This window comes from Phocoena phocoena, chromosome 3, assembly GCF_963924675.1.
Source record: "Phocoena phocoena chromosome 3, mPhoPho1.1, whole genome shotgun sequence".
Taxonomy (NCBI): domain Eukaryota; kingdom Metazoa; phylum Chordata; class Mammalia; order Artiodactyla; family Phocoenidae; genus Phocoena; species Phocoena phocoena.
Window position 1 is genome coordinate 66,341,666 of NC_089221.1, and position 12,282 is coordinate 66,353,947.

Here is a 12,282-nt window from a genome sequence, read left to right on the forward strand (position 1 = left end):
CAAATAAGATAAAACTCACTAAATGCCATATTAATATAAATAGAGAAATATACATATCCCTAATACTTAGTTTAAGGAAAGAACAACACATATAAGTAACTACAGGTATAACTACGTAAATAACCATCAGCATTTCAACATTTGGTTATTCTGTTTGGTTAAGAGCCTACTTGAAGTTGTCAAATATTACATTTCCTTTCAACTACAAAGAGCCTGAAAAAGACTGTTGGGCAACAACCTGGAAAAGATTATTTAAAAGGTAAATATGGGTCCTGGTCGAAGATGGCAGTGGCAGCTGGAGCCCAGGTTTCTGGGCTGCTAGGTCGTTCCCTGCTGTCGAGCCAGCCTATGTCGAGTGGTGCCCACAGTGGCACCCACAGCGAGGAGGGCTCAGATCGCCTGTGGAAGGCCCTCACCTTCTTCGTGGCGCTCCCCGGGGTGGGAGTGAACATGCTGAATGTCTTCCTGAAGTCGCACCACGGAGAGGAGGAGAGACCCGAGTTCGTCGCCTACCCCTATATCCGCATCAGGTCCAAGCCCTTTCCCTGGGGAGATGGTAACCATACACTTTCCATAACCCTCATGTGAATCCGCTTCCAATTGGCTATGAAGACGAACAAAGAGAACCTGGACCACTACCCAGTGAAGACCACAGCACTGGTTTGAACCATTACTCTGCACACACGGACCAGAAAATTGTACGGGACCTTAAGCTCACCTCCTTGTATCCAGTGATGACCATTATACTGATCTTCCATCCCTTTGCTTATAGCAGGAGATGGCTTAAATAAATAACTTAGTCACGAGCTGAAGAAAAAAAAAAAAGGCAAATATTTTTTACCTTTTAATTTCATGAATGGCTGGAGATTCCCTATACTCAGCAGTAACATATGACTCACATTTGTCCATGGCACAAACTTGTAGAGTAAATACAGATCACAAAACTGACTGTCTCACAAGTCTCCTGTGATACAAACTTTTCCCAAGGTCCTCTCTCTCCTGCTGCAGTGTGTGAGGGCCTTCATAAGGAACATGGTGTTTCTATTTCAGAAAAACTGCACATCCCATATTCTATTTTAAAAGATTTGACAATATATGAGCAGTGTATATATTTATATTGAAAAGGTCTCTTTGGTCATTATGGATGATTCGCTGGAGATGTTCCTCATAAGCATGGTTTAATAGTAAAATATAAATTCAAAATTTTAATCTGCAGTGATTCGCCCTACCCCTTGGACTGAGATGGCTTCATGAAAGTTAGGTTTTTTATTTTTAAAGGCAAACCTTGAAAACAACATCTGGTGTTGAGTTCAGAAATTAGAACCAGATATGCTTCCTTAACCATATTTCGGTTCACATGAGTAGGCTGCCAGAATGGTGAAAGGGAAAAGGATTGCTAATTTAATTTTTGTCTTGTTTTTAAAGAAATAATAGAAATATTTTTATGCTCAAAGTAGTTATGGGTCTTTTTAAGTATACAGACCATCCCTGAATATACATAAAGAAATATTAGAATTAATATAAAATTTAGGTAATAGTTAGCATCGTAACAATTCACATTCAGAGGATTCGCCAGGGGTTTCCTCTAAGTAACAAGAGCCAGACAGTATAAAGGCCTCATAGATTGCTTTTAAAACCAGTTTTCCAAATAATTTATGGTATATGTGTTCCCCAAGAATACTGAGACAGCTAATAACTATTTGATTCAGCTATATTTCGAGCATTAGTATACATCCCATTCAGAATGCCAACATGAAAGAGCAACTAGAATTTTTGTTTTCTAAAACTTCAACAATAACTAAAGGTATGCACAGAAATGTTGGGGATGGGGATTAATAGAATTCTAATTTGGTGTTTACAATTTACCAAGCACTACAGAGCCTATTTTATTTTGCATTTATAATAAGCTTAAAGTAAACCAAGCATATATTGTTATTTCCATTTAACAGATGTTAAAATTGAAATCTTCAAACATAATGTGTTACATAGTTACTTTCGTAGATCCAGTAAGTACTAGAACCTAGATCGTCTGTATCTTGGAGCTTTTTCTATTATTTCATAATACCTTTCTGCATGATGATAATCCAACAAACTGTATCCCTAATTGGCTGGTATTTGAAACCTAGGTTTTAACTGCACTCAATTCTAGAAAAATCAATCTGAGCAAAACATCAGCATTAAAAAACAGACCTACTAACATTGCACTTGGAATATCTGTGTGGTAAGGAATCCATTAGATCCGGAACTCATTACTTTGACAGGATATCTCTATTAATGAATTGTTCTAATTGACTTTGTAAGTATGATTTTTATCTTCTACTTTTTTTCAATTGTTTTACATGTAAGTTTCTCCATAATCTTTCCATTTCAAGCAATTCTACGTCATGAAAATATGTCCTTTGTTCATCCAAGTGTAGAAAGGGTATAACATTGTCTAATGCATTTGCTACATCAATAAGATTTATTTTCCTTTTTTGGTGGGGTGGGGGTGAAAAGGCATCTTTTAAATTCTGCTCTACATCTTACAAATGAGAAAATTGAAATGGAATGTTTCCCTTTTTTAAAATAGGGTTTTTCTTGGTGGCATAGCCCTTTGGCTATTCTGTTGAGGTCAAAGTCTTATTCCAGCACTAGATTATCGGGTTTCCCAAAATGAACATGAACCCTGGAACATTTTGCCTTTTTCTTACTCCCTCCCCAAATAATGGATAGTCAATCTGTCTCTTTATATGTGATTAATAGCAACAACAACAATAATAGATGTCTTTCATTATAAAATTTAGTGTTTCCAGGTGTGGAAAAACAGTAAGAAGGGATGAGAAAATTACAAAATAATAATGATAATGCATACTTTTTTTGTACTTTACAGTTAATACAATTTGGCTGACTCCTCAAAATCTATGATGTAGACGGTGAAATTTTTATTCTCTCCATGCTCAAGAGATAAGTAGGGGCTCAGAGAAGATACATAAGGTGTGCAAGTTGATATGCTCAGTAAATGACAGAGGTGGATTAAGAATCCAAGCAGCTCTGTTCTGCTACTGATTTGCAGTGTTTATGCTACCAAGTTCTCTAATTCTGAAGCTACATTCACTTTGAATAGCCAGATGAGACAAGTGCAGACCGGTCTGAAATTCAGGAGCTCTGAATTCCTGTCTCCACCCCATTTGGCCTGATTTAGTATTCTCAAGTAGCATGACATCATAGTTAAGTGCATGGGCTCCAGAGGCACCCAGACCTGGCCTTACATCCCCATCCCTCCACTTAGCATCTCAAGGAAGCTCCACAAGTTAGTTTCTCCAAGATTTAATTTCCTCATCTGTAAAACAAAAATTGTTATGAAACTTAAATATAACAAATGTAAAAGTCTTGGCCACAATAAGTATTGGATAAATCATTGCTACTAGCACTTCACTTTATGCTGATTTCTCTTTTCCCATTAATACATATATTTCTTGGAGGAAAGAAACCATATAGGTTTCATCACGCACAAAATGCTGACCACACACAGAGAGCCCTCCCCCAGGCACTTACGTTCTACCTTGGACACCTTGGAAGTATTGCAAAAGTTCTTGAATCCAGATGTACAAGAATAATTTCTTTGAACTGAATAAGTAGTATGTCTTACGGAGCTATGTGACTCTATTTCTTTTATCTCTAGGGTTTTGATCTCATAATAAATAAACTGAAAATTTACTAAAAAGGTTTATTGAATTCCAGTATAGATTTTCTTGATCAACAGATGGTTAGAGTATTACCATAATTGTAGATGGGGTAGGAAAGCATTGCTTTGTGAAAATATCTGACATTATTCAAAAGGGATGGGAATCAATGTTAGCTTTCAAACCTCAATCAGCATGAATTCATAAGTATTTCTAAAATCAGATGGGGCTTCCCTGGTGGCGCAGTGGTTGGGAGTCTGCCTGCTGATGAAGGGGACGCGGGTTCGTGCCCCGGCCCGGGGGGATCCCGCGTGCCGCGGAGCGGCTGGGCCCATGAGCCATGGCCGCTGAGCCTGTGCGTCCGGAGCCTGTGCGTCCGGAGCCTGTGCTCCGCAATGGGGGAGGCCACAACAGTGAGAGACCCATGTACCGCAAAAAAAAAAAAAAAAAAAAAGATTAAAATCAGATGGTACAATTTGATACTGATTCCTAGAGGCGAGAGGATTCCTTTTAATTTATGGCTTGGATTCGTTTCCTTGAATGTATCCCAACGACTAAAAAAAGATCATGTTTGATGAAATAATCATAGTTAACAATGAATGCCCTGTTTTATCCTTGTCTCCTTTTAATTCTGTTACCACTCCAAAAATGTAGGATTGGAATACAGTAGTAATAAATGTAAAGGTGAGAAACTCAATTATAATTCCAAGGGACTCATTCAAAGACACCTCAAAATCTTTACACAAATAGAGGTTGATAACTGCATTAATATACTTATGTACATAAATTCAGAGTATTTCTGTATCATTTACCATGTTCTCAGTCACAAGTAATAGGAAGCTCAAAATGGATTAAACATTAAGGAAGCTATTGGCTTTCATAGCTGGAAATTCAGAGGTAAGGTGAACTTTGGAGGAAGCATTATCCAGTGGTTCTGGTTGGGTTCTCCGACAGTTTTCTCAGCTCTGTCCCACTCCTCAGGATGGAGCAGAATAGCTTCAGAAGATACAAACACCACAACAGCAAATGACCACAGCTAAGAGAAGAAAAAAGTAGCTTTCAGAACTCTCTCATAAAAGAGAGAGAACTTCTTTCTGAATCCCCCAGCAAATTCCCCCTCAAATGTGTTTGGTTGAAATTGAGTTGCATGCTCATTTTTGTTCCAGTGTTTCAGGTGGTAGAATGATGGAATTATGGCCACTCAAGGTCAACTTTCCCTGAGGTACTTGGCTGTGTAATAAAAGGGTAATGAATGAAACAAAACTGAGATTCTCTTGGGTAGGAATAAATGGAGAATATGTACCTCTACATAGGCAACGATCAGTGTCTTCTGCCTCTTTCAATATCTACCCATTCATTTTTCTAAGAGGTATTAACTGAAATAGTTAACAATATCTACCCATTCATTTTTCTAAGAGGTATTAACTGAGATAGTTAACAATATCTACCCTTTCATTTTTCTAAGAGGTATTAACTGAGATAGTTAAGATCCTGAAACACAAATACTCCTTCTGATATACTCTTGGAAGAAAAGTACAAATATTTTAAGTATTAAATAAATTGGCTTGAGCTATGAAATTCTTATATTGCTGGCAAGCAACCATGTCACAAGTCATGGACAAGATTAAACTTTAAGTTTAATGGCTGGGATAAATCCAAGTATAAGAAAGGAGCACTCTGCAAATATGTTTCATGCTCATACAATGGTGCATATCACCTCTTAAAAATGTAAACCAGAAGATTTCATGCAAACTAGCATTAAAGAGGAAAAACACATTTTCTCGTAGAAAGACCTCAGCTTTGGGATAGGCATTCAGGGTGGGATGGTATTAAGATTCATATAATGCCAGATGCTACTATGATCCACAAATTAATTTTAACCAGTGATCTGTCCAGAACCCAGTAACAAAAATACTTCCCTGGAAATGAGATTTTACTTACAAAAAGAGTTGTATATGACTGTTAATGTTTACCACGATTTTTAAAAATGAAAAATGAAGATTTTCAGAGGTCTAATGAAGCCAAGAGGAAAATAAAGACTTTCTGGAAATGGTATTTTGGATAGTGTTGACTGCGTCAAAGTAGGAAATTTTTTTTTTATTTTAGAATTTCTTTTTATTCATGCCCTAAAATTGTTCTTAAAGCACTTACAAATCTCTTCTCCAAAGAATTTTGGGCTTTTCTTTATATATATATATATTTTTTTAATGTGACTTTATTTGGATATAGGGTCTTTTAATTTATTTATTTTTGGCTGCATTGGGTCTTCGTTGCTGCACTCAGGCTTTCTGTAGTTGTGGCGAGCAGGGGCTACTCTTCCTCGTGGTGCACGGACTTCTCATTGCAGTGGCTTCTCTCGTTGCGGAGCATGGGCTCTAGGCGCGCGGGCTTCAGTAGATGTGGTGCTTGGGCTCAGTAGTTGTGGCTCACGGGCTCTAGAGCTCAGGCTCAGTAGTTGTGGCACACATGCTTAGTTGCTCCGCAGCATGTGGGACCTTCCCAGACCAGGGCTCAAATCTGTGTCACCTGCATTGGCAGGCGGATTCTTAACCACTGCACCACCAGGGAAGCCCTGGGCTTTTCTTTAAAACTAATTTAACTTTGAAAAATTATTGTTTATATTAATTGATTAAGTATTTATAAAATGGGTACTATACCCAGAAAGAATTAAAATGCATAGTCCTGCCCTCAAGAATTTAAAATCTATTTGAGGACATCAATCCAAAAATATAAGAAACAATTAATAAACAAGAAATGATTGCATTTAATTAACCACTAAATTGTGAATCAAGGCATAGTCATATAGAAAAGACCAGATGAGGAAAATCATGTACTTCAGAGAAATTACAGAAGCCTTATTAACATCATACTAACATCTATTGAATACCCACCATGTACCAGATATGTTTAATAACATATCATTTAATCCCACTACAACCCTATACATTCCAATCATTAGCATCAATATTTTACAGACAAAGAAATTGAGGCTTAGAGAGATTAACTTGCCCAAGTTGAAAATTTAGTAAAAAGCAGAATTGGGAATTGAGCCCGTATAGTCAAATCCTACCATGTGGTTACTTAGTTACTAAGGTATTCTGCCTCCATGGAATATGACAAACTTGGTGAGCACTTTCAAGACTTAGAGGTCCTTCTAAATCAAGGAGGATAGAGAGAGGTATTTTAGGAAGGAGGACCAATACCAGTGAAGGCATAGTTGCCGGAGTGTCCATGGTATATATTAGGGCCCTTAAAAGAAACTGCACAGACTGAGTCTAAAGTTTGAACCAAGTCAAAGAGAAGATTGGACAAATTCAGTGGAGTTGGGTTACAGAGATTAACAGAGGCATTGGTGAGTTTTACAAAACAATTTCTCAATACAAATTAGCCGTTTGAAGGACTTCCCTGGTGGCGCAGTGATTAAGAATCCGCCTGCCAATGCAGGGGACACGGGTCTGAGCCCTGGTCCGGGAAGATCCCACATGCCGCAGAGCAACTAAGCCCATGCGCCACAACTACGGAGCCTGAGCGCCACATCTACTGAAGCCCACGTGCCTAGAGCCCGTGCTCCACAACAAGAGACGCCACTGCAATGAGAAGCCCGCACACCGCAACGAAGAGTAGCCCCCGCTCGCACAACTAGAGAAAGCCCACGCACAGAAACGAAGACCCAATGCAGACAAAAATATAAATAAATAAATTTATAAATAAAAAATAGCTTTTGAACTCTTTCCTCCTCTCTCTTTCTCTTCCTCAGCTGCATCTTCAAATTCCAAAAGACTTGAAATGAATCACCAGAGACCACCCAACATCTTTCAGACATTTAGATTAAACTCAAAAGCATAAAAGTGTTCATAATAGCTAAAAGGTTAATACTTTTCAAATCCTGGGTCAGCCTACCCCAGGGAGAAAGCAAGAGACATCTTGGTGACCTGGAAAGCCCCCAGGCCCCCAGGTGACCTTCCAGGGAGCTCCTCCACATTCCACATATTTTTCAGTCTAGCCTTGCCTTGTCAGTTCGAAATGGAATGCAGGCTCACACCGTGTCAGAGCGGAGGGTCTCCTAAACTGAAATGGAGATAGCTCTAAAACTGGAATAGCTTATACCTGCGTGTTTATAAATACGTGGTTAATCTCTGGGATAAAAACTGGCCATTGTGATTGCCTCAGGGAAAGATAGCTGGATGGTTGAGGAACATTCAAAGAGAAGAGACTTGCTTTCCTTCTCTCTACCAACACCTTGGACTTTTTCAATTTTGAAGGCTATACATGTTTATGCAATATGTCTATTGCAAATGAATTAACTTTTTAGTGGTCTTTTTGCCTGTCTCACAATGCATTCAAAGCACCATTTTGCCAGCCAAATTCCCAAAAGCACAGTTCCCATCACATCCTGCTTCTATCCCAAACCTTGAGTGCATGCCCATTACTAATAATAACTCACAAGGTTCACAAGAACTGATTTACTGACATCTTTTATGTTTCACACCACATTTTGAAGTAGGTTATGCCTCATATGACAAGTAGTAAAATGGCATGTAGTGAATTTAAAAGATTTGTTCAGGGTTACACAGCTAACCGGTAAATGCTGCTGAGACTTGAGCTTTTAATACATGCCACTTTCTGTGATATCATGCAGCCTCTCACATACAGCATAATCAGATCAAACCTCTTTAGCCTATCATTGATTTCTAACCTTCCTTGGAAGTTTTCTCATGTAAATCCCCAACACCTATCCTTTGCTCCAGGAAAACTAGTACTTAAACACTGGTTCCCCAAATAACCTCTCACTCTTCTATCACTGTATCTTTTCTCATATTCTCTCTTTCCCCTTAGAATGTCTCCCCACTTCATTTGTCACTGAAGATCTTCCAGTTAACCACAAATGGTCCCCCTTAATGAACCTTTCTCAGATTCCCCCAGTTTTCAATTATTCTCTTCTCAATACTTTATTATATCTCCCACAAAACTACATGTTAGTCTTAAATTGTAGTTGAATTGGTGTTTGTCTTAACCTCACTACAAAACTGTAAACGTTGAGAACAAAGATCATTGCTATTCACGTTCGTTTTTCCAAATATCTAGGAAACTATTTTCACTTATTAGAGGCTCAGAAACATTTGTTGAATTCAGTTTGATAACTGATTTTTCTGGAACACCAGGGGTGCGTTGTAAGATGAACCAAACTTTGGAGAGAACCCAGAAACTGATTTTACAGTAGAGATCACGAACTGGTAGTTTGTGACACTCTGAAAGACGTGTGTTGTTAGCACAGGGTTTGTTTCTTTGTGGGTTTAATTTGAATTATTTGCCAGCATTTAAAATCAGAAGATCTCATGTAAAAAATCTTAATTTCTAGCTTTTCTTGAAAATGGGAAAATCTAGCAACACTGAGCCTGCCCTACCACATGACAAAATTGGCTAGAGTTGGTAAAACCTGCCCATTTTCAATAAGATGCAGGCTCTCTGGTGTGCCACAGCCCACCATTCATGGCTGTCTCACACCGAGGGGGCTATACTGATTTGTGATACCTGTTGGATGCTATACATTTACGTTTGCAATTCCTACCAGAAATGTTGATCCTTTTTCCTTCAGAAAAAAGTCCCTAAGGCTCATTACCTCTACCCAGAGCTCTACACCTATTTCAACAATGGCCTGGTGAAAGCAATTTTCTCAACCGTCTTTGAAAAAGTAGCTCACCCTCCTCATGTAGGAAAACCTCAAGGAGAAGTTAAGTCAGTTGTTGCATTCAGGTGTATTAATGGAAATACAGAGAAATTCTATACACAGAAAGAAAACTGTCGTTTAAACTACAGGATGTCACACTGAGACATTGCCAGGGAAGCTATTTACTAGTGTCCCACAATCGGGGGGAGCAGAATACAATGCAGGTGACGGAATCCCATAGCAAGAAGGGATCTAAAGAAAGGCAATCCAGTGCTTTAATTATTTTTATGACATTCCTACCAAATTGATTTTTTATATCTTCAGCTGTCTGATGAGGGCAAGCCCATTTAAATTTTCACAATTTGTACTTCATAAGCATTCTTTTTTGCATGTAAGGAAAAGATGATTTATTGTAACTTTCCCCCATTAGTCCTTCAGTTTCCCTCTGGGGTAACAATAATCACATGTGACAAACTTTTTTTATATTTAAAGACAATGATCATAGTTTCCTCAAAGTCTTCCATTCTTCAGGTGAAACACATTTGGTTTCTGGTTAGTAAGACTCTCTTCACCCTCTGGTTATTTCTTCTCTGGTTCTTTATATTCCATCAAAATTCTTGGCGCCCCAAACTGGCCAGAATATTACAGGTATTTTCTGGTCCAACAGAGCATAGCAGAGAATACTGAATCACTTTGTTACAATAACTTTATTTATGCAGTCTTAAAGTTTAATTAGTTGTTTTGGCAGCTACAAATCTCTGTTGACTCACATGTGGTTGCAGTTGACTGGAACCGAGTTGCACCACCAAGTTCTGTTAAAGCTCATCTTCACCATCATGTGCTTCCACAATTAGCCTTCTGGACTTCATATTTATCCCCATTAAATCTCATCATGTTTATATTGGCCCATTATTCCAACCTCTCAAGGTTTTCTTGGATTTGATTCTAGAACTCTCTCTCCTTGATTTCTTTTTTTAAACATCTTTATTGGAGTATAATTGCTTTACAGTGGTGTGTTAGTTTTTGCTCTACAACAAAATGAATCAGTTATATATATATACATATGTTCCCATATCTCTTCCCTCTTGCATCTCCCTCCCTCCCACCCTCCCTATCCCACCCCTCCAGGCGATCACAAAGCACCGAGCTGATCTCCCTGTGCTATGCCGCTGCTTCACACTAGCTATCTTCCTTACGTTTGGTAGTGAATATATGTTCATGCCTCTCTCTCGCTTTGTCACAGCTTGCCCTTCCCCCTCCCCATATCCTCAAGTCCATTCTCTAGTAGGTCTGTGTCTTTATTCCTGTCTTACCCCTAGGTTCTTCGTGACATATTTTTTTCTTAAATTCCATATATATGTGTTAGCATTCGGTATTTGTCTCTCTCTTTCTGACTTACTTCACTCTGTATGACAGACCCTAGGTCTATCCACCTCATTACAAATAGCTCAATTTCGTTTCTTTTTATGGCTGAGTAGTATTCCATTGTATATATGTGCCACATCTTCTTTATCCATTCATCCAATGATGGACACTTAGGTTGTTTCCATCTACGGGCTACTGTAAATAGAGCTGCAATGAACATTTTGGTACATGACTCTTTTTGAATTTTGGTTTTCTCAGGGTATATGCCCAGTAGTGGGATTGCTGGGTCATATGGTAGTTCTATTTGTAGTTTTTTAAGGAACCTCCATACTGTTCTCTGCAGTAGCTGTATCAATTTACATTCCCACCAACAGTGCAAGAGGGTTCCCTTTTCTCCACACCCTCTCCAACATTTATTGTTTGTAGATTTTTTGATGATGGCCATTCTGACTCGTGTGAGATGATATCTCATTGTAGTTTTGATTTGCATTTCTCTAATGATTAGTGATGTTGAGCATTCTTTCATGTGTTTGTTGGCAGTCTGTATATCTTCTTTGGAGAAATGTGTATTTAGGTCTTCTGCCCATTTTTGGATTGGGTTGTTTGTTTTTTTGTTATTAAGCTGCATGAGCTGCTTATAAATTTTGGAGATTAAGCCTTTGTCTGTTGCTTCATTTGCAAATATTTTCTCCCATTCTGAGCATTGTCTTTTGGTCTTGTTTATGGTTTCCTTTGCTGTGAAAAAGCTTTGAAGTTTCATTAGGTCCCATTTGTTTATTTTTCTTTTTATTTCCATTTCTCTAGGAGGTGGGTCAAAAAGGATCTCTGTGATTTATGTCATAGAGTGTTCTGCCTATGTTTTCCTCTAAGAATTTGATAGTTTCTGGCCTTACATTTAGGTCTTTAATCCATTTTGAGCTTATTTTTGTATATGGTGTTAGGGAGTGATCTAATCTCATACTTTTACATGTACCTGTCCACTTTTCCCAGCACCACTTATTGAAGAAGCTGTCCTTTCTCCACGGTACATTCCTGCCTCCTTTATCAAAGATAAGGTGACCATATGTGCATGGGTTTATCTCTGGGCTTTCTATCCTGTTCCATTGATCTATCTTTCTGTTTTTGTGCTAGTACCATACTGTCTTGATTACTGTAGCTTTGTAGTATATTCTGAAGTCAGGGAGCCTGATTCCTCCAGCTCCGTTTTTCATTCTCAAGATTGCTTTGGCTATTCGGGGTCTTTTCTGTTTCCATACAAATTGTGAAATTTTTCGTTCTAGTTCTGTGAAAAATGCCAGTGGTAGTTTGATAGGGATTATATTGAATCTGTAGATTGCTTTGGGTAGTAGAGTCATTTTCACAACGTTGATTCTTCCAATCCAAGAACATGGTATATCTCTCCATCTATTTGTATCATCTTTTATTTCTTTCATCAGTGTCTTATCATTTTCTGCATACAGGTCTTTTGTCTCCTTAGGTAGGTTTATTCCTAGATATTTTATTCTTTTTGGTACAATGGTAAATGGGTTTTCTTGATTTCACTGTCAGATTTTTCATCATTAATGGATAGGAATGCCAGAGATTTCT

At 38.3% G+C, this 12,282-nt stretch overlaps 1 pseudogene; it reads left to right on the top strand.

The window, feature by feature from the left end:
• Positions 1-282: 282 nt before the first annotated feature.
• On the top strand, positions 283-588 carry LOC136121432 (cytochrome c oxidase subunit 6A1, mitochondrial pseudogene; annotated as a pseudogene).
• Positions 589-12,282: the final 11,694 nt, after the last annotated feature.